This window comes from Talpa europaea, assembly GCF_964194135.1.
Source record: "Talpa europaea genome assembly, chromosome: X".
NCBI lineage: Eukaryota > Metazoa > Chordata > Mammalia > Eulipotyphla > Talpidae > Talpa > Talpa europaea.
Genome location: NC_140081.1, coordinates 30,806,412 through 30,828,917, shown reverse-complemented (window position 1 = coordinate 30,828,917; position 22,506 = coordinate 30,806,412). Strand labels below are relative to the sequence as shown.

Here is a 22,506-nt window from a genome sequence, read left to right as displayed (position 1 = left end):
ATCTGGTGATAAAATGCTAGACTGTAATGTTAACAATGAGAGTATGGGGTAAACCAGAGACAAATAGGGGAGGGAGGAGAAAGGGGTAGATGAATGAAGTGCTGGGGGGCAAAGGTTACTGGAAAGCAGCAGGACAGAAGAGAATGTTACAGAATGGCAGGGCCAAGGAAAACATGGAGGTCAATGACATGCTGCATGAGGACAAAGAACTGTGCTTCCGGATGAGATTACCACACAGGCCTTCAGAAAAGTGGCTTTGTTTTTCCAGAGGTCATTATGTATTCAGCCAATCCTGCAGTATCTAAGTTACGCTGAGAAACTTGTCCACTCAACTACACTAAACACTGCACCTCTGAAACTAACTAGTATTTCAGAGATATAAATATTTTGGGAATGGGGCAGGCAAACCAATCCAAAACATTACTTAAAAATGTCAGTTCCAGGTAAGATGAAATAAATTCACACCCACCTTTCTGTCACCATATACAACAATAAAATTTGTACAGAATGCATAGACAGCTATTAGAGGATTGTTTAAAAAATATATTAGCAGGATCAAGGAAGAAATACCAAAATGTCAAGTATAACTGAATTGATGGTGACTTTACTACCTTTTCCTCCAGCATTTTCTGGTGTAAATTCAACACAAGAAAATCTGAAAGTGAGCACAGTGATTACAGCACATGTTCTGGCTTAAGGTGCTTTTTTTCTCTTTTTTTTTTTGGGAAAAGTAGTTACTAAAACTCAGAAAGAGTGAAGGGAAACCCCCTGGGTTTTTCCTCCCCTCCCCCATCCCTTCTCTTATGCCCAGAAAATCCCATGGCGGAGGTTGTGACAACAGCAACAAAACTGACTAGCAGAGGGAGACTATAGGAGTGAAAACTCTCAAGGGAGAGGAACTTTCTATTCTATTTGGTGGAGTATATAGCAAAAGGCAAAGCCAAATCACTTTTTTTCTTTCTTTCTGTCTGCTTGACCATTGTGCTCCAGTCAGTGCATCTTGAAAATGGGTGGGTTCTATCTGGTGGATGGAAAAATAAAGTTCTAGGAGACCAGAATGCACTATGACAGTAACAAAGAGAAAAGAACTCAGGAAAGCAAACCCATAAAGTTGGCTTCAGCTGTGTGTGTGTGGACTTGATCCTAATTAGCATATATAAAACTTTGAAAACTGAGCTAACAGCAAAAGCTCAGGTTCTTGACTGACCAGTGGGTGTTACACATGGGACAGATCTAAATAGCACTGCAGAGGCACTGAATATTGAACTTACATTGGAATTACAGGTCAGAGAAAGGGAGCTGGAATTTGCAGTCTGAATCTAACCAGGTCAACTGACTGCTAAAACAAACAAATCAACATTCTTCATTGGATTGAAACAAGATACTTGAAATGTCTCAAAATCGAATTAAACAGTAAGAATCACAAAATGCCAATTTGCATGGGAAAACACAAGCAACAGATGTCAGCATTGAGATGACAGTGTTGAAATTACCTAACAAATACTTTAAGGCAGCTATTAAAAAGCTCCTCAAACAATCATCAAATTTGAACATAGAAAGTATTGGCAATGTAAAAAGAGGATAATAAAAAAATAACTAAATTGAAACTTTAGAAATGGAAAATAAAATAACCTAAACAAAAAAATTCACTGGAAGAACACAATAGCAGAATTGAAGAGGTAGTAAACTTGAAAACAGATAAACCAGACACTCTAACTGAAAGAAAAAAGACGGGGGGCGGGGGACGACGACGAAGTCTCAGCAATCTGTATGATAACAATAAAAGATCTAACATTTGTATAACTAGAATCCAGTACAGAGAAAACAGTAAGTGTGATGCTGAAAAGTATCTGAAGAAAATATAGCTGAAACTGCTAAGAATCAGCGAGCACACCAAATAAACTAAATATAAAGAAATCCAACCCAGACACATCATAAACTGCTAAAAACGAAAGAAAGAACTAAATAAAAGGACAATTGAACACTAACAGAGAGGTTAATATCCTTTTCTTAATAATAGATAGAAAAATTAGAAAGAAATCAGTAAAAATATAGAAAATTTACATACATTACCAAAGAAAACTGACCTAACTGGTATTTACAAAACTCTCCTCTCAAGATGAAAGCATAGACATGCTGTTCAAGTACACATGGTACGTTATCCAGGAGTTGTTGTTGGGAATACAAAATGGATCTGTCACTTTGGAAAACAGTTGGGCAGTTTCTTTGAAAAGTTAGGCATAAATTTACCATATAACCAGCAATTTTACTCCTAGAAATCTAACCCAAGAGAAACAAAAGCATATGTCTACACAAGGATGTATGGAGGAATGTTCATGGTAGCATTGCTTATGAGACCCAAACCCTAGAAACACTCCAACTGCCCATCCATAGTGAATAATCATAATGTGGTATATCCATATAATGTAGTGGCACCACCGTGTGTGTTATGTTATATGAAAGAAAGATGCAAAAGACTATGTAGTGCATGGTTCTGTTTAAATGAAATGTCCACAAAAGGCAAATTCAGAAAGACAGAAGGTAGATGAATGATTGCCTAGGGCTGGGGGGAAGAAGGGATGGAGTGACTGCAAATGGGCACATCAAATTTTATTGGGGTGATGGAAGTATACTAAAAATGATTTATGGAGCTGGTCACAAAACGTGTTAAGTTTACTAAAAAGCATTCAATTGTATACTAAAACGGGAATTTTTTGGTGTATAAATTACATCTCTATAAAGCTGCCGTTTTAATAATTTACATAAATGAAATCATACAGTATATAAACTTTGAGGCTGGCTTTTTTCATTCAGCTTAATGCTCTTGAGAAGCATCCAAGTTGTTTTATAGTTTATTCTTCTTATTCTATTTTATGGATGTGCCATAGCTTGTTTAACCATTCACCCACTTAAGGACATTTGGGTTGTTTCCAGCTTTTGGTAATCATAAATAAAGCTGCTATGAACATCCCTGCATAGATTTCTTTGTATGAAAAGGATACTCTCAAGAGAGTGAAAAGACTTTCTCAGACTAGAATAGACTCATATCCAGGCTATATAAAGAATTCCAATAAATTAAGAATATAGACAACTCAATGGAAAAATGGCAAAACTCTTAAACAGGCTCTTCACAAGAGGACAAATGACAATAATTTATGAAAAAATGTTCAATCGCATTAGGCATCGGAGAAATAGAAGTTAAAATCACAGTACAACTTCTGCCCAAAACCCAAAGTGTCAGTCAACAGAACAGATGAATACATTTTGGTACATCAATATAATGAAATACTCAGCAATAAAACAGGATGGATTACAGATACATCCAATATTATGGATGAAACTCAAAAACATCGTATTGAGGAAAGTAAGTAAAAAACCAAGCCAGACACAAAAATACATACTGTACAGTTAGTTATGTATACATGAGGTTCAATAACAGGCAACACTAATCTACGGTGACAGAAATCAGAATAGTGGTTGCCTCTGGTTAGAGAGGATATACTGAAAAGAGACAAGATGATACTTTCTGGGATAACATAAATCATCTATACCTTGATTAGAGTGCAGGTTATATGGGTATATACATTTGTCAAAACTCAAAATAACTCTAAAAATCTTTGTAATTTACCTTATGTAAATTATACCAGAATAGAAAAGAAATAAGAAAGCCAATGAGATAGCACTAATATCCACTAAAATGGCTAACATTCAAAATATCAACAATACAGTATTGGGCAAATTGCACAAATGACACCTCTCATAATGCTGGCAAGAATGTAAATTAGTATAAATATTTTAGAAAGTTATTTGACAATATCTACTAAAGTATAGAACATGCATACCTTATGCCCCATGTCTTAGTTATATATCCAACAGAAATGCACACATATGTGGGGGATTGCTCAGGGGTAGAGCATTTCACTGTAGAAAGGCACACAGGTGCCTCAGAAGACAAGTGTGAGAATGTTCAGATGAGCACTAAATGTAACAGAATTCCAATATGGTCATCACAGTATAATAGATTTTTTAAAAAAATTGAGAGATACCTACATGGAAAGTAGGATTAACTATGGTGATAGAATTCAGGATAGTAGTAACTTGGCAACATCTAGGGTAAAAAGAAGTGGTAGCCATTGCTGGGTAGCAGAAAGGAGGCCTCTGAGGTGGTGGTAATACTCTTTTTCTTGACCTGGGCACTGGTTAAATGGTTATGATCACTTGACTTGTTCACTTTTTCTTCAAGTATATTATACTTCCACTTATGCTTTAGATTATGTCCCTAATGCTATATTTACATATATTTAAGATTTTCTCTCTTTGCTCACTATCACCACCACTCCCTTTACTCTTCTTCAGCATATACACTTCTCTTTCCCTCTGCATTCTTGTCTACTAAACTATCAATAATATTTGGTATTTAACCCGAATCTTTGTTGTCAGTGACTAGGTACACATTAAGTCAAAACTGCAGCCAAAAAAGTGAGCCTACAAATAATTGCAGGGAGGACTCGGGCATTCTTTACAGAGGCAGAATTTCAGGAATAAGCGTCAAAGAAGCTAGCCCCTTTTTGTTCACAATCTTTTAAATAGAAGGATTAGTTCATTGCCCACATAATTAGAGGACGGAGCTGTAAACCCTGAGTAACGTTCCTTTATGTACTCCTTTCATATATAGGAATCTTTCCAAAGGCACGTTCACATACTTTAGCAATTATCAGAGCTAAAAAATATAAAGGGCAAAAAGTACTCCAGGAACTGATTCTTAATAAAATTTGCACTTAGACAGTTACTTCAACTCCCACAGGTTAACTTAACTTTCACATTTTCTTTAATTTCTCAGAAGGCGATTCATTAATGTACTATGCTCTGAATTTATGTACAAGATATTAGAAGCCTGACACCACAGTTGGCATTGCAGATACAGAGGCAGACAACTGCAAGGCCTGCAATCTCGAGGAGTTCAGGGATCTGGTAGAGGGATGTGGCGATAAAAACAAAATTACCACATCCCAGGGTAATGGGTTTTAAAACAGAAAAAGAAGGAAAGGCTCCACATTTCCTAGGAGTATGGAAGGATACTGTCTAAATCTGTCCAGAGAAGTCATGGAGGCGCCATGTTGGAAGTGACACATCATTAGGATGTGGACCAACCAAACAACATACTTCTCAAGAATTTAGAGATGAGCAAGATGCAGTTATTTCTAAGAAATAACTAATAAAACCCACATACTTGTATGTGAACGAACACCAATGGGGACAAATCCCAACACTGCCTGTACAGGGGACCAAAAGGCTTATCAACACCCCAAACTCCAAACAAATTAATCTGGGAGTGGCATGGAGGCAAAATAATAATAATAATAATAATAATAATAATAATGTGAGTTTGACTTGATTTTTAGGGAAGCAGGACTGGAATATGACAAGAATTTGGTTAAAAAAAAAAAAAAACCAAGCAATTATATTTTATAGTCTACTTAGGATGAAAAAAGACCGAGAATAAAAGATGGATCATTTTGAAGGGTTGAAAAAAGGAAAGTCACAGTCAGGAGTTCCCATCTAAGCACAGCCCAGGAGATGGGAGTTTATGTCTAAGTTTATCCCCCAGGCAGAGGGACAGGAACACCACAGGTTTAGAAAAGAACCAAGAGGAGCTTTCATGCTGATCACATCAAACATGACAATCATATCACTAAAGTCTCTGGTCCAAGTCCACACTTATGATGTAATCTTGTGACAATGACTTGCCTCCCACAAAGTGGTACCTCTCAGTCAAACAGACTGAGAGATGTTATCAGTGATAAGCTGGTTAATAAGGCTGGGGGGGGGGTCTTACTGTAGTTTACTATTTCTGTAACGTAGAATACTCTCACCATGGTCAATTTCAAGCTATTAAGATGATGTCACTTATCAGAGTTTCAAAATGATGTGCACAATCAGCTCTTGCAATCTGGTATGAGGTGGCTCCCATCACATGCAAATGTTATCACAGTTGAATTTTTCACTATATATCAATAAGTTGCCATCTTGGCTTAAACAGATCAGATCTCAAGAACTAGGTGACCTCAAATCCATCCCTAAGTATGGTTCCATCCTCAGTTAGAACAAGATGGGTTTCAGAGTACACCAAGTAGAAGGTCAGACCTAGATCAAGGTGAATTCTCTGAGGTGAAGGGCAAAACATACAAAATAGTGCAGAAAAACACAACACATGCTTAAAATAAAATGAACAAACTGACAAAAAAAAACCCCAAAGTAATTCTGTATGATGAGACTATAAAATAAAATGAACAAACTGACAAAAAACCCCAAAGTAATTCTGTATGATGAGACTATATAGTGATTTGAGAGACTGATGTGCAGTGAGTTTGGGGAGCCAACCTAGGGAGATAGAGGCATGATGGACTATACTCATGGGGGTTTCCTGTGCTGTGGTAAATGCTTCACAAACTTTAATTCATTTGATCATACCTATCATGGTATTATCCATTTACACAAAAGAGTCTGAGAGATCAGGTACCTAAGATTTGAATCCAGGGACCTAAAATTTGATTTGATTCCCAAAGCCATACCTCCCCACTATGTATCATGCTACTTCCAGTGGAAGTCTGAGTGATGATGTAAAATTGTCCCCTCCTAATCCTGCCAACTGCCCCTTTAAGTCCTCCATATTTACCTGACTATGGATTTTTTTCTCAGGCCCTGCTAGAAAATTCCACTACATATTTTAGGATGCATTTCACCAATTGTTAAAAATACTTCCTTCTTTTCCTAAGCACACAATGTCAATAAAGACCTTATAGTATTTTCAGTACTCATAATTATAACCAGTCAATACCAAATTTTGTTTTAAGATGTTCCAAGTACTGAAGGAGCACTCTCTTAATCTCCTCTTTTGCAGTTAGTGATCATAATCCTTCACCTGCTACTCTGAAGTCTTGCTTTACATTCTTATCATTCTTCATCCTTATCATTCTCCATATTTTCCCAAGCCAGTCACTTCTCTAAAAGGCATAACCACTGGTGAATACCATGAGGATATTACCCCAGTAGCTTCTGCATTCTGTATCACCATGTACTCATCCAATTATTAAATAACAGTAGACAATGGAAAAGAAATGCTCCCAAAAAAAGGAGTAAGAATGATTAAGGTAAAGCATTTCTTCTTTTTTTTTTTTAAGATCAATTAATTAATTAATTAATTAATTAATACAAGTACTGGGTACAGTCAGAAGCGCAGGAGGGTGAGAGAATTCACCAGAGCCAGAGCGGAGAGCAGAACAGGCAGATTGATGAAGTACACTGCTGAGGGGAGCAGCAGGCGGCAGGAGAGGTCTGCGCACCATGTGGGACCCTTGCCCGGTGGCCAGGGATTGAACCAGCACTGCAGAGGCTGCAGGCAGCTTTGCAACCCAGCACTCAACTGCTGTGCCACAGGGTTGAGCAAGGTAAATCATTTCTAAAATTTATTTAATCCTTATTAATATAAACATGGCTTGACGAAGAGGGAAACACATATAATAAAACTTTTGCATCTGTACAAAAAAAAAAATACCACATAGCGAGGATGGATGTAGAATACCACCATTAGGATGGATGTAGAAAAGTGACAAAAATCAAGGGTAAAACTGATAGGAGGCTTCGTTTGAAGCCTATGGGTCAACCCCCTTCCCTACTACTTACCCTAAGCATCTACTATATAATAAATGCTTTGTGCAGGAGAAGGGTTGACTACAATTGATATTGATTTATGAAGAAATATAAGATAGCTCACTATGTCTTATAGACCTAATCATGAACACTTAGCTGGAGGCTGAAAGTCCAGCAGGAGCTAGAGGAATCAAGAAACCTTCAATTTTGGTTAAAACAGATCCAGGATACCAAGACCTTAGGACATCTAGAATATACAATGTAAATGTATGTGTCTGGTAGTGGGGGTCAGAGTTTTTCCCCCTCTTAACTGGACTACCAATCTCCCCTTAAACATCAAGAAACAAAAAATCAGAAATGTTACAAATTTTCTTACCCTGTTGTCTTTTACTTGGTTAATATCTGTTGGTCACTGAAAATTCAGTGCTGTCATCACCTCTTATTGGAAGCCTTATATAACCTCCTCTCCCACTCCCAAGTTGGTTAAAATGCTCCTACAACCTCTACCATAATATTTCTCCTTGTAACGATGTAGTCACTTGACTCCTAGTGGACTCTAAATTCCTGGAAGGCAAGCAGTGTGTCGTGTCTTATCTTTGTGTCTCTAGCATCTAGCCTAGTATTTGGTGTCTAATAGGAACTCAGTGAGCACTTTTTTTTAACTGGAACTGGGTGGTATCATTTGCCCAAAGTCATAGAACTTCTGTGTGCAAAGGCCTAAGCACCAGGACATTTGATTCTTTATCTAGTAAACTTTCCATTATATTCTATAAAGAGTCACTGATGAAGAAACCATGGGGGTATACATCTAGAAAATGTACTCCACAGATAGACATTTTATTGATCTCTGAAGAACCAGTAAATGTAAATGGTATAAACTCATTTAAAGACTGAGATACACAGAGTAAAAAAAATGATCTATCTATACATTGCCTACCATAACTCTCTCAAAATATAAGGATATAGGCAGGATGAAAGTAAAAAAAAAAAGAAGATATAAAATGCAAACAGTATTCAAAAAAAGCAGGAATGGCTGTATTAATATCAATAAAATTACCACAAAGGAAAAAGAACATTAATAAAAGAAGGGTCAATTTACCAATACACAGAAATCTTAAATGTGTATACACCAAAAAATAACAACAAAAAGCAGTGGTAAATATATGAAGCAAAAACTGAACTGAAAGGAAAATTACACAAAATCACAACTGTAGTTGGGGACTTCAACATTCTTCTCTCCGCTGCGAGTAAGATCTCCCATTAAAAAAAGTTAATAGGGAGGAAAAGCGGCAGGTCCCAGTGAGAAGTGGGACACGGAAGATAAACGGGTGACTCCAGCAAACTACCCGAAGAAGAAAGTGGCCATAAAAGAGGACTAGAAGGGAGGGAAGCGCAGAACCCTGTTCCCCTCCCCCGCCCACAGAGGCGGCACTCTCCGACCGGCAGAGAGGAGGAAAACAACAAACCAAAACGGCCAACAAGAACAAACTACGCATCAAGCGGGACTGTGAGTGGAAAGGAACTATTGCAGCCACCACACCCTGTGAACGGGAGCTGTGGAGAACCCTGCAGGATTCGCCACGGCGGTGAGCGAATGGCTCCGGGCGGCATTAGAGAAGAACAAAGACCCCAGGAGACCCGCACACAGCCCAGGCTGCCGGTAAGCTTGTGTGGAAAAGCGGCACGGTTGGTGCGCTTGAAAAGCAAACGCGGATCGGGATCGCTGCTGCCCAGGTCCCCGCGCCTGCGACCTAAGCTTGTGGGGAGACTCGCGGAGGCCCTCACTGAGTGAGCAGGAACCAGGCGCACGGGAGCAGGAGCAAAAGGCGACATTCCCGCCCCACTGATCTGGGCTACAGCCCGCCTCCTGGAACTGAGGGCTTTGAACTGAGACCCGAGGCACGAAATTCGGGGCGTGGGTTCTCCACGACGGTGGGGCACAAGGCAGACACAGCACCCCAAAGCCGTTGAGGTTTACCCTACCATTCTCGCTCTGCTCCCTGTCCCACGGGGGGGGGGGGTGTCGAAAAACAGCCCCCCAAGGACAATAGGAGAGATCTCTGGCGCCACCTAGTGACCAGAAAAAAAAGTCACTAACACCCCATAGAACAGGGAAACTTCTTAAGAAAAGACTTGAAAAGGGCAGAAAGCTTCTGGAGGACCCAGTGGCCAGCTGGGAAGTTAGCCCACGCCAGGCCCCTTCCGACCAGCAGTCTGAGCCCACAGAGGGAGCAGGCACCCACGGCCGGGGCAGACCGGGCGCGCAGAAGAGTGTGCCTGAGACCGGAGGCGCAGGGACTGCATCCCACTTCGCCATTTTAGATCAGGGACATTTCTTCAGTAAAGACTGCCTAAAACCAGCAGAAAGCTCCCCCAGAAGCCAGAGATGGCTCCTGGAGGAGCCAGAGGGGAGCGGAGAAGTTCACCCAAGATGCCAGCCAGTCCGAGCAACACAGTGTCCCAATGCATACGACAAATTAGAAAACAGACAGTAGGGAGTAGAAGAACCACACGCAACCTAACAACTCCTCAGGAAAGAAGCACACCACAAAAAGAAAACCACTCCCCAGATTGCAACGACAGCAACTTGGAAGAACTTCTGAGCCTTCCAGAAAGAGAATTTAAAATTGCCATGATTAAAAGTGACAAAAGTCATAAAGGAAAACAATGATCAGAAGAAGGAAATTGAGTCCCTAAAGAGGGAAAACAATGGTCAGAAGAATGAAATTGAGTCCCTAAAGAGGGAAGTACAAGAAATGCAGGAGATCAAAGAATTAATGGAGGAACTAAAGAATTCTGGGAAAAGCAATGAAAGCAGAATAGATGAAATGGAAGAACGAATAATTACTCTTGAAGACACAGAAAAAAAAAGAACCAAAACAGAAAAGGAAAGAGAATTACGAAGGAAAAAGAATGAAGAAAGACTTCGGGAACTATCTGACTCCATGAGGAAAGGAAATATAAGAGTTATAGGAATTCCAGAAGGAGAGGAGAGAGATGTAGGAACAGAGAAAATATTCCAGGAGATAATTGAAGAGAACTTCCCAAATGTGAAGAAGGAGCTGAAAATTGATATACAAGAAGCAAGAAGAACACCAAACTTACACGACGAAAGGAAAAATACAGCAAGACACATAATAGTAAAGCTCCCAAGAATCCAGGACAAGGAAAAAATAATGAAGCTGACAAGAGGGAAGAAACAGATAACATTCAAAGGAAAACCAATCAGGCTGACATCAGACTTCTCTGAAGAAACACTACGGGCAAGGAGAGAGTTGAGGGACATAGTCAACAGACTCCAAGAAAACAGATGCCAACCAAGAATACTCTATCCCGCAAAGCTCTCCTTCCTCTATGAAGGAAGAATAAGGATCTTCCCAGACAAACAGAAACTCCGGAATTTCATTACGACTAAACCCCCACTCCAAAAAATACTACAAGGAATCCTAAAGCCAGAACCTCAGAGGGACGAATAACAACGAAAGAAGAGCAAAAAAAAAAAAAGTTATTAAAAGAATAAATAAAATCAAAGGAAAGACAAACACAATGGCAAATACAGATGCTAACATATCAATATTAACTCTAAATGTAAATGGACTAAACTCTTCAATAAAAAGACACAGAGTTGCAGGTTGGATTAAGAAACAAAACCCAAACTTTTGCTGTCTCCAGGAAACACATTTAGCTACAAAAGATAAAAATAGGCTCAAAGTTAAAGGATGGAAAACTATCCTACAAGCAAATGGACCAAAAAAGAAAGCAGGAACAGCTATACTTATATCAGATAAAACAGACTTCAAACTCAAAAAAATAAAAAGAGACCCCAATGATCACTACATTATGATCAAGGGAACAATACTTCAAGAAGAAATAACACTCATTAACATATACTCACCAAACGAAGGAGCACCAAAATATATCAGACAACTGTTGTCCTCTCTGAAAACAGACATCAGAGAAAACACATACGTAGTGGGAGACTTCAACACACCACTATCAACAATGGATAGATCAACAAAACAAAAAATAAGTAAAGAAACTAACGCTCTAAATAAGGACCTAGAGCATTTGGGCTTAACAGACATTTATAGAACACTAAACCCCCAAAAAACGGAGTACACATTTTTCTCAAGCGCACATGGATCATACTCCAGGATCGATCACATACTGGGACACAAGACAAACATCAACAGATACACCAAGATTGAAATCATACCAACGATCTTTTCTGACCATGAAGGCATTAAACTAGAAATAAACCATAAAAACAAGGCAAGGAACTCTCCTACCTCATGGAGATTAAAAACCACACTACTGAAAGACCACTGGACTAATGAGGAGATCAAAGAAGAAATTAAAAAATTCTTTGAATTGAATGACAAGGAGGACACCAATATCCTAAATGTATGGGATGCAGCAAAAGCAGTAATAAGAGGAAAATATATAGCAATAGAAGCTCACATCAAGAAACAAGAAAGAACTCAAAGAAACAACCTAATCTTGAAGCTCAAAGATCTAGAAAAAGAACAACAAAAAAAACCCAAAACCAGTAGAAGAAAAGAAATAATAAAAACCAAAGCAGAAATAAATGAAATTGAAACTAAAAAAACAATCCAAAAGATCAATGAAACCAAGAGCTGGTTCTTTGAAAAAATAAATAAAATAGACAAACCCCTAGCCTGGCTCACAAAGGAAAAAAGGGAGAAAGCACAAATAAACAGGATCAAAATGAAAGAGGAGAAATCACAACGGACACAGCAGAAATCAAAAGAATAATCAGTAACTACTATGAACAGTTATATGGAAACAAGTTCAACAATCTAGAGGAGATGGACAAATTCCTACAACTCTACAATCACCCAAAGCTAGATAAAGAAGAAATAGAACACCTAAACAGACCAATTACAAGCAGCGAAATTGAAATGGTAATCAAAAACCTCCCCAAAAACAAAAGCCCAGGACCTGATGGATTTACAAATGAATTCTACCAAACATTCAGAGACGAATTAGTGCCTATCCTTCACAAACTCTTCCAAAAAATTGAGAAGGAAGGGACAATACCAAACACGTTCTATGAAGCCAATATTACACTAATACCAAAACCGAATAAGGACCACACAAAAAAGGAAAACTACAGGCCAATCTCCCTAATGAACACTGATGCAAAAATCCTCAATAAAATTTTAGCTATCAGAATCCAACAATGTATCCATAAGATAATTCACCACGACCAAGTTGGATTCATTCCAGGGACACAAGGATGGTTTAACATCCGAAAATCAATCAACGTTATCCAACACATCAACAAAAAGAAATATAAAAACCATATGATAATATCAATAGATGCTGAGAAAGCTTTCGACAAAGTGCAACACGCATTCATGATAAAAGCCCTTGAAGTTCTTGGGATACAAGGAACATACCTTAACATCATAAAGGCCATCTATGACAAGCCAAAAGCCAGTATCATTCTCAATGGTGAAAAGCTGAAAGCAATTCCATTAAGATCTGGAACAAGACAAGGATGCCCACTCTCACCACTGCTTTTCTTTTCTTTTTTTTTTTTTTTTAGATTTTTTTTTTTAAATAGAGGCATGTTTTATTTATTTATTTATTTGTTTGTTTGTTTGTTTATACATGCACTGGGTACAGTCAGAAGCGCGGGAGGGTGAGAGAATTCACCAGAGCCAGAGCGGGGAGCAGAGCAGGCAGAAGGACCGAAGTACACTGCTGAGGGGAGCAGCAGGCGGCAAGAGAGGTCTGCGCGCCATGTGGGACCCTCCTCTGGTGGCCGGGGAGCAGCCGGGGATCGAACCTGCGTCGCAGAGGCCGCGGGCAGCTTCGCAACCCAGCGCTCAACCGCTGCGCCACCGGGGAGGCCCTCTCACCACTGCTTTTCAATATAATACTGGAAGTCCTAGCCAGAGCAATAAGACAAGAGAAAGACATCCAAGGAATCCAAATAGGAAAAGAAGAAGTCAAACTATCACTATTTGCAGATGATATGATAATATACATAGAGAACCCCAAAAACTCCACAGAAAAACTAATTCAACTCATCAGTCAGTTCAGTAAAGTGGCAGAATACAAAATCAACACGCAAAAGTCAGTAGCCTTCCTATACACAAACAATAAATCTGAAGAAGAAGAAATCAAAAAAACCACCCCTTTTATTATCGAAACAAAAAAAATCAAATATTTGGGAATAAATCTAACAAAAGAGGTAAAGGACCTATACAAAGAAAACTATAAAACACTGTTAAAAGAAATAGAAGAAGACACAAAGAAATGGAAAGACATCCCCTGCTCATGGATTGGAAGGATAAACATTATTAAAATGGCCATCCTACCAAAAGCAATCTACAGATTCAATGCTATTCCAATCAAAATTTCAATGTCATTCTTCAAAGAAATAGAACAATTATTGATGAAATTCATATGGAATCACCAAAAACCCCGAATAGCCAAAGCTCTCCTGAAAAAAAAAGAAGGAAATGGAGGCATCACACTCCCAGACTTCAAACTATACTACAAAGCCATAATCATCAAAACTGCATGGTATTGGAACAAGAACAGACACACAGACAATGGAATCGAATAGAAAATCCAGAAATAAACCCACAGATTTATGGTCAACTAATCTTTGACAAAGGAGTAAAGACTATGCATTGAAGCAAAGAAAGTTTGTTCAATAAATGGTGCTGGGAAAACTGGGTCGCTACATGCAAAAGAATGAAGCTTGACCACTACCGCACACCCTACACAAAAATCAACTCAAAATGGATTAAAGAACTAGACATAAGACCTGAAACCATAAAATACATAGAAGGAAATATAGGCGAAACACTACGGGACTTGCCCATCAAAGACATCTTTACAGACACATCACCCAAAGCAGTGATAGTGAAGGCAAAGATAAACAGCTGGGACTGCATCAAATTAAAGAGCTTCTGCACAGCAAAAGAGACAATAACCAAAACAAAGAGAAACCCCACCAACTGGGAGAACATTTTTGCACCCAACACTAATGATAAAGGACTGATCACAAAAATCTGCAAAGAGCTGATGAGACTCAGCAACAACAAAGAAAATAATCCAGTCAAAAAATGGGCAGAAGAGCTAAAAAGAAACTTCTCTGAAGAGGAAATTCAAATGGCCAACAGACATAGGAAAAAATGTTCAACATCACTTGTAATCAGGGAAATGCAAATCAAAACTACCATGAGATACCATCTTACACCAGTGAGAATGGCACATATTAAAAAAACTAGCAACAACAAATGTTGGTGAGGGTGTGGAGAAAAAGGAACTCTTCTGCACTGTTGGTGGGAGTGCAAACTGGTCCAACCACTATGGAGAGCTGTGTGGAGATTTCTGGACCTACTAAACATAGAGCTTCCATATGATCCAGCAATTCCACTCTTAGGTATTTACCCAAAGGACACAGAAACATCAATTCCAAAGAACACCTGCACCCCTATGTTTATAGCAGCACTATTTATAATAGCTAAGCTTTGGAAACAGCCCAAATGCCCAAAAATAGATGACTGGATCAAGAAGATGTGGTACATATATACCATGGAATATTACTCAGCATTCAAAAAAGATAAACACGGGCCTCCCCGGTGGCGCAGCGGTTGAGCGCTGGGTTGCGAAGCTGCCAGCAGCCTCTGCAGCGCCGGTTCGATCCCCGGCTGCTCCCCGGCCACTGGAGGAGGGTCCCACATGGTGCGCAGACCTCTCCTGCCACCCACTGCTCCCCTCAGCAGTGTACTTCGGTCCTTCTGCCTGCTCTGCTTCCTGCTCTGGCTCTGGTGAATTCTCTCACCCTCCCACGCTTCTGACTGTACCCAGTGCATGTATAAACAAAAAACAAACAAACAAACAAATAAATAAATAACATGCCTCTATTAAAAAAAAAAATCTCTTAAAAAAAAAAAAAGATAAACACATGCAATTTGCAGCAACATGGATGGCGTTGGAAGGGATCATGCTCAGCGAAATAAGCCAGAAAGAAAAAGAAAAATACCGGATGGTCTCACTCATAGCAGGAATCTAGAAAACTTAAATAAGGGACCAGGAAAATGAATATAAGAAAGTGAAAATCAAAATCAACAAAAAACTATGAACCGGAGACACTTTTTGTGGGGTGGGGGGCGGGAGGGGAGGGATTGGGGTCAGAATGGGGGGTTTGCAATTGTATGGGGGAATATAAAAATAAAATTTATTATTAAAAAAATAAAAAAAATAAAATGGCTGAGAATGTAAAAAAAAAAACATTCTTCTCTCAACAACTGATGGAGACAATGACAGAAAATCAGCAAGGATATAGAAGAACTCATCAATACATTTAACCAATGGAAATTTAATCTACACTTGAAGAACACTGCAAACAATAACAGTGATGACATTCTTTTCAAGCACCCACAGAAAATATATACCAAGATAGACTGTATCTCGGGCAACAAAACAAACTTAAACAAATACAATTAAAATTGTACTGAGTATTCTCTCAACGCAGTGGAATCCACGTAGAAATCAGTGACACAAAGATAAAAGGAAAATATCCAAACTTTGGAAACGAAATAATACAGGTTTTTAAATAAGCCATGAGTAAAAGAGGAAGTCTCAAGGGAATTTTAAAAATACATACTAAATGAAAATACACAAAGCATTACAAAAATTTGTGCAGCACAGTTAAAGCAGTTCTGAGAAGGAAATTTATAGCACCATATGCTTACATTTGACAAGAAGAAAGTTTCAAATCAATAATATAGGTTCATATCTCATTTCAGAGACACTGGAGAAATAGGTCAAGCACTTCTGGCACATGGCAAAATGTTTGGACAGGAAGACCAAATTAATGCCAATGTCTCAGATGAATGCAGACGATGACCTAATTTAAAGACAGGTACAATTAAATTCTGGGTTTCCTTCAGTAGGAAACCCAGACCAGCTTTAAAATCTCCAGGAGACAGAGGAACAGGAATATATACACCACAGGGCATATTATCAATATCTATACATAAACCCACAAAGGAGCCCTATGTGGGCATAAAGTGATGAATACACCAGCAGGATTCTCACCTATCAGGGTGTGTTTACTACATTATCAATTTAGTTCTTGAGAGTTGACTTTCCTAGTAAAGGGGGTACAAAGAAGATGGTAGCTTATCAACTGGATTTAGTGGCAATACGCTAAGGAATGAGGAAAGAGTGATTCAGAAAATGGTGTGAAGCATATTACTCAGGTTTATCTAAAAAGTTCAGTTTTCAAGGACTTGACTTGAATCTCAGTAAGAGAGGGGCTTTCCACAGAATTCTAAACAAGCTGACATGAAGTCCAGTGCCCTTCACTGGGTATGGTATGAGTGGTTACCCATATGGATGGAGTCAAGCGTGTTAGTGGTATTATCAGTACTGGGAGCTGTGCAGGAATAACTTCCAGGAGTTGAAATCATTGGCAGCTCAGCAAGGACCCTATTCCAAAGGTCACTAAAGGTGCTAAGAGGAAAAAGAAAGAGATGACACTTGGAGCTCTAAAATACCTACAGGAAAACATAGTAGATACCTCCGGGGGTAAACTGTGTATTTTGAACACTCTAGAAGTCAGAGAACTATAATAGAGTTAGCAAAAGTCTATGAGTAACTATTATTCTGACTCTGATCTCATCTTCAGGTTGGGGTAGCCCTGTGTATTTCAGGGCAGCTTTATTTCATGGTAGTAACAGATCCAAAAATGAATATATTTTATAAAAAAATACATATGCATGCATAGTATAAAGAGAAATTTGTTTTCCTGTCATCTAAATGCTAAGTTTCCAAATCAAAAAATTTTTACCCTAAAAATTAATGTGTATTGTGCATTTAAAATTGGTTTTGGGAACTCTGTGATAGGTGACCTACTTAAAAAGCTTGAATTGCAATGGGTAATAGCAGATAACCTGGGCCTGAAAACATCCTTACATATATGCATAGTATAGATCGTTGAGATGGAGGGAAAGGGTTAGAAGAAACAAGCCATGGCCATATCAATGGACTACTGACACCAGCTGGCAAAGAAGGTTCTACAGGCCTGGGGAAAAGCCACTATAGGGGTAAGGGCAAGAGGCAAGGACAGGCTCTATTTCTGGTCAGAGTCAGCCTTTACCCTTCATTAAAAATGACCAGCCATTTACTCTCACTAGTCATAGAGAAACAGCCTCACAAAAGAAGTCTATAGGATGTCAACTGGGTAATTAGACCTGTAAAAAACCTAACTCAGAAGAATTAAACAGAGGAAAACAAAATGTACATAATGGTTTCTATTTCTTCCAGTCAAGAAAATCTTCCCAGAGTCCCTCACACTTGGGTCTCATATGTCTCCAACTGACAATCGTCTTCAAATGAGTGTCCTAATTTTTCTTCCAAATCAATTTTCCAAATCTGAATGGCTGATTTATTAATCAGCTTTACTGGTATAACAGACAAAATTGTAATATAGTTAAAGTGTACAATATGATGATTTGATATACAAATACATTGTGAAAGGACCCCACCATCAACTTAATTAACACACCACCGCCTCATAGTTACTTTTCTTTCTTTCTTTCTTTTTTTTTTTTGGTGAGAATACTAAAAATCTACTCTATTAGCAAATTGCAATTATACAATACAGTGTTATCAACTGTAGTCACCATGTTGTATTGGACACTCAGATCTTAATCATTATATAACTGAAAGTTTGTACCTTTCACCAACTTCTCCACATTTCCACCAACCCCAGCCCCTCACAACCACCATTTGACTCTCCATTTCTGAGTTTGACTTTAATTTTGATTCCACATTTAATGATACCATGCAGTACTTTTGCCTGGCTTATATTATTTATAATGCTCTCCAGATTCATTCAGGCTATCTCAAATGGCAGGATTCCCAAAAGGGATGTGGAGTATTGCTTCAGCACTGAAAAAATACACATGTGTTAATAGGCCAACTGTAATCAGTTAACTCTTCTACTTTTCTTATACCTAAGATCTTATTCAAAGAGCAAAGTTTGAATTCTAGCTATCATTTTCACACAGTTCAAATCATTGACATTCTAACCCAATTTAATAAACATTATTCTAAACCAGGAGCTCGCAAACTTTTTCTGTAAAGCATCAGGCAGTATAAATATTTTTCCTTTGTAAGCCATTTAGTCTCAGTCTTAACTAATCAACTCTCACTGCAGTGTAAACAAAACTATAGACAATATATAAATAGTCATGGCTGTGCTGCAATAAAACTTCACATATGGACAATGAAATCTGAGTTTCATATAATTTTCATATCTCATGAAATATTCTTCTTTTGACTTTTTCTGATCATTTAATAACAGAAAAACCTTATTCTTACAAACTCATGCCATTCACAACAACATGGATGGAGCTAGAAGGAATTATGTTCAGTGAAATAAGTCAGAAAGAAAAAAAATATGGATGGTTTCACTTATAGGAGGAATATAGGGGAACCAAATAAGGGATCAGGAAAAAATAATAAATAAAAATAAAAAATTAGCAGGCAACTATAAATCAGAGACATTCTGCAGGGGAGGGGGAGGGAGAGGGATCAAAACAGGGGAGGGAAGAGCACAAGGGACTATGATGGTGGTGCACTGATGAATTGGTAGTGGTAATTTTACAGGGACTACACCTGAGAGGAGAAAATGAATATTGTACAAAAATGAACAATGATGTAAAATATATATATAAGTAAATTTAAAAAAACAAATACCTTATTCTTAGCTTGTGGACTGTGTGAAAATAGGTTGTGGGCAGATCTGGCCGGCAGGCTATAGTATACCAATCCTGCTCAAACCAAGACTTGATGCCTCCCTGAAGGAATTTTAAAATTTCAGGCATTCCCTGATTTAAAGAAGTTAACATTTCAAGCCATTATCTTACCAAAAATTTGTATTAAAGTTTCAGCTGGCAGGAGTGGCAAATTCTTTAAGAGCAGAGCAACATATTAGAGTAGAAAAAGAACTTGAAAATAAATTTATAGATCTGTAACACAATGGCTGTATAAAGCTACAAAACCCATTCATTCTTTCTGGAACCCAATTCCCTCCATTCCAGTCTATGCCCAACAATCTTCCACATCATTGAAAGGGAGTGGGAATTATAACTATAATTTACTAAACTAATGTTAAATTCTGTCTGAGATATACACACATACTCATTTATAGAACTCATGTCTATTTCTAATGTGTGCCTATCCCTAATGAAGCAAAGACACCTTCAAAAGAAGGCTTTTATCAATATTATTCCAATTTATTCTGGAATATAGAGCTTAGTTAGGTGAACAGACTAAGCAATGAAAACTCCAAATAGGATAAAAACGAAAGAAATCCATGTCTAGTGCTCACTTTGGCAGCACATATACTAAAGTTGGAATGACACAGAGAATAGCATGGCCCCTGTTCAAGTATGACATGCAAATTCGTGAAGCATTCCATATTAAAAAAAAAAAGAAAGAAATCCATGTCCAGACACATCTAAATCAACCTTCTGAACATGAACATGGAGAAAAAAGTTGAATTACAGTAGATTTTTCAATAGAAACCATGGAGGTCAGCAGGAAATGGTACACATTTGAAATGGTTGGGAGAGAAGGGGGACAGTCAATACAGAAATCTTTTTTCAGCAAAAAATATCCTTCAGGAATGAGAATTTATAGCCAGGAATCTGCTCAAAAAGTATTGCTACAGGAAATTCTTCAGACAGTTGGGAAATTATAGCAGAAAGAAATTTAGAAAATTAGGAATGAAGGAAGAGCAACATGGCAAATACTGGATAAATATAATACATTATTCTTCTCTTGGGTTCTTCAAGATGTTTGGCAGCTGACAGTAAAAATAAGAATGTATGAAAGGATTTTCAACAGGTGTAGATATAATATACAAGACAACTATAACATAAGGGGGGGGGCGGTAAAGAGACCTCTAGGGTGATAAGGTTTCTGCATTGGTCTTTTAGTGGTAAAATATTGATTCTAAGTAGACTGTGCAAAGCTAAGTATGTATAATTCCTCAAACAACCACAAAAATATGCAGATAAATAAAAAATCAGAACAGATGAACTAAAATGCAGCACTAAGAAAAGTTCAAGTAACCAAAAAGAAGGCAGGAAAGAGGGGAAAAGAGAAAACAACAGAGGTAACGCAAAGAAAATAACTGGTAGGCCTAAACTATGCATGTCAATAATTACATTAAGTGTAATGGTCTGAACATACGATTAAAAAGCAGAGATTTACACCATGGAATATCACTCAGCATTCAAAAAAGATAAACACATGCAATTTGCAGCAACATGGATGGCGCTGGAAGGGATCATGCTCAGCGAAATAAGCCAGAAAGAAAAAGAAAAATACCGGATGGTCTCACTTATAGCAGGAATCTAGAAAATTTAAATAAGGGACCAGGAAAATGAATAACTATAAGAGAGTGAAAATCAAAATCAACAAAAAACTATGAACCAGAGAAACTCTATGGGGGTGGGAGACGGGGAGGGGAGGGATTGGGGTCAAAATAAGGGGGTTGCAATTGTATGGGGAATATAAAAATAAAATTTATTTAAAAAAATAGAAAACAAAAAAAAATAAAAAGCAGAGATTGTCAGAGCAGATTTAAAAAAAAAAAAAAACATGACCCAACTCTACACTAAAAGAAAATCACTTCAATTATTATGATGTAAGTGAAAACTGAAAGCATAAAAAAAGATATATGATGCAAACACTGATCAAAAGAAAGAATTCAGAGCATGGAAAATTACAAAGATAAAGTGGGATGCAGAAGGGCTTGACATTAAGCTAAAGGGGTTATTAACTCACCCCAAAGATTTAACAATCTTAAATGTATAAATACTGAAAAACAGTGCTTTAAAATCCATGGAACAAAAACTATCACACTTGAAATTACAAATAGAAAAATTTATAGTCACATTTGGAGACTTCAATACTTCTTTCTAATTAATATATAGAACAAGACAAAATCAGCAAGAATATATAAGAACTGAATACCAATATCAGCTAAGTAGGATTAGTTGAAATATATAGAATGCAATACACAACAACAGCTGAATACAATTTCTTTCAACAAGATAGACTGCATCCTGGTTCATAAAACAAACTTCAAATAAAAAAGAAATGAAATCATAAAGACTGGGGACCTCCCTGGTAGTGCAAGGGGTTAAGTCTCAGCACTATGAAGCTATCTGCAGCCAATGCAGCATGATTTTGATCCCAGGTCAGGGAGCTAACCCAATAGTGCAGCAGACCTCTCATGTCTCACCCACTGTTCCCCTCAGCAGTGTATTTCAGTCGATCCACCTGTTCTGTTTGTTCCCCACTCTGTCCCTGGTGAATCCTCTCATCCCCCCAACACTTCTGGCCTGCACCCCAGTTCTTGTATGCATAAATAAAAATAAATCTTTAAATAAAAGAAATCATAAAGACTATGTTCCCTGATCAAAAAGAAAGTAAAACAGAAACCAACAATAGAGAGCTACGAGGAAAAGATCCAAACACTTCTATATTAGATAAGAGAAACTTTCAAGGAAATTTAGAAAATATTTTGAGTTAAATATAAATGAAAATACATCATAATCCAATTTGTGGTTTACAGCTGAAGCAGTAGTTAGGGGGAAAATTTATAGCACTAAATGCTCCTTTAGGGAAAAAAGATCTCAAATAATTTATACTTCCACCTTAGGGAACTAGAAAAAGAGCAGCAAAATAAATCCAAAGTAAGTGCAAAAAGGAAATAACCAAGATAACAAAAATCAATGAAACTGAAAACATAAAAACAGAAAGTCAATGAAAACAAAAGCTGGCTAT

General features: G+C 37.9%; 1 pseudogene across 1 annotated transcript in view; it reads right to left on the bottom strand.

Annotated features, from left to right (window-relative positions):
- The window catches only part of LOC311187506 (homeobox protein NANOG-like), a 46,218-nt pseudogene that overhangs the window by 1,343 nt on the left and 22,369 nt on the right, over nt 1-22,506 (bottom strand). The gene's annotated exons all lie outside the window — the stretch shown is intronic.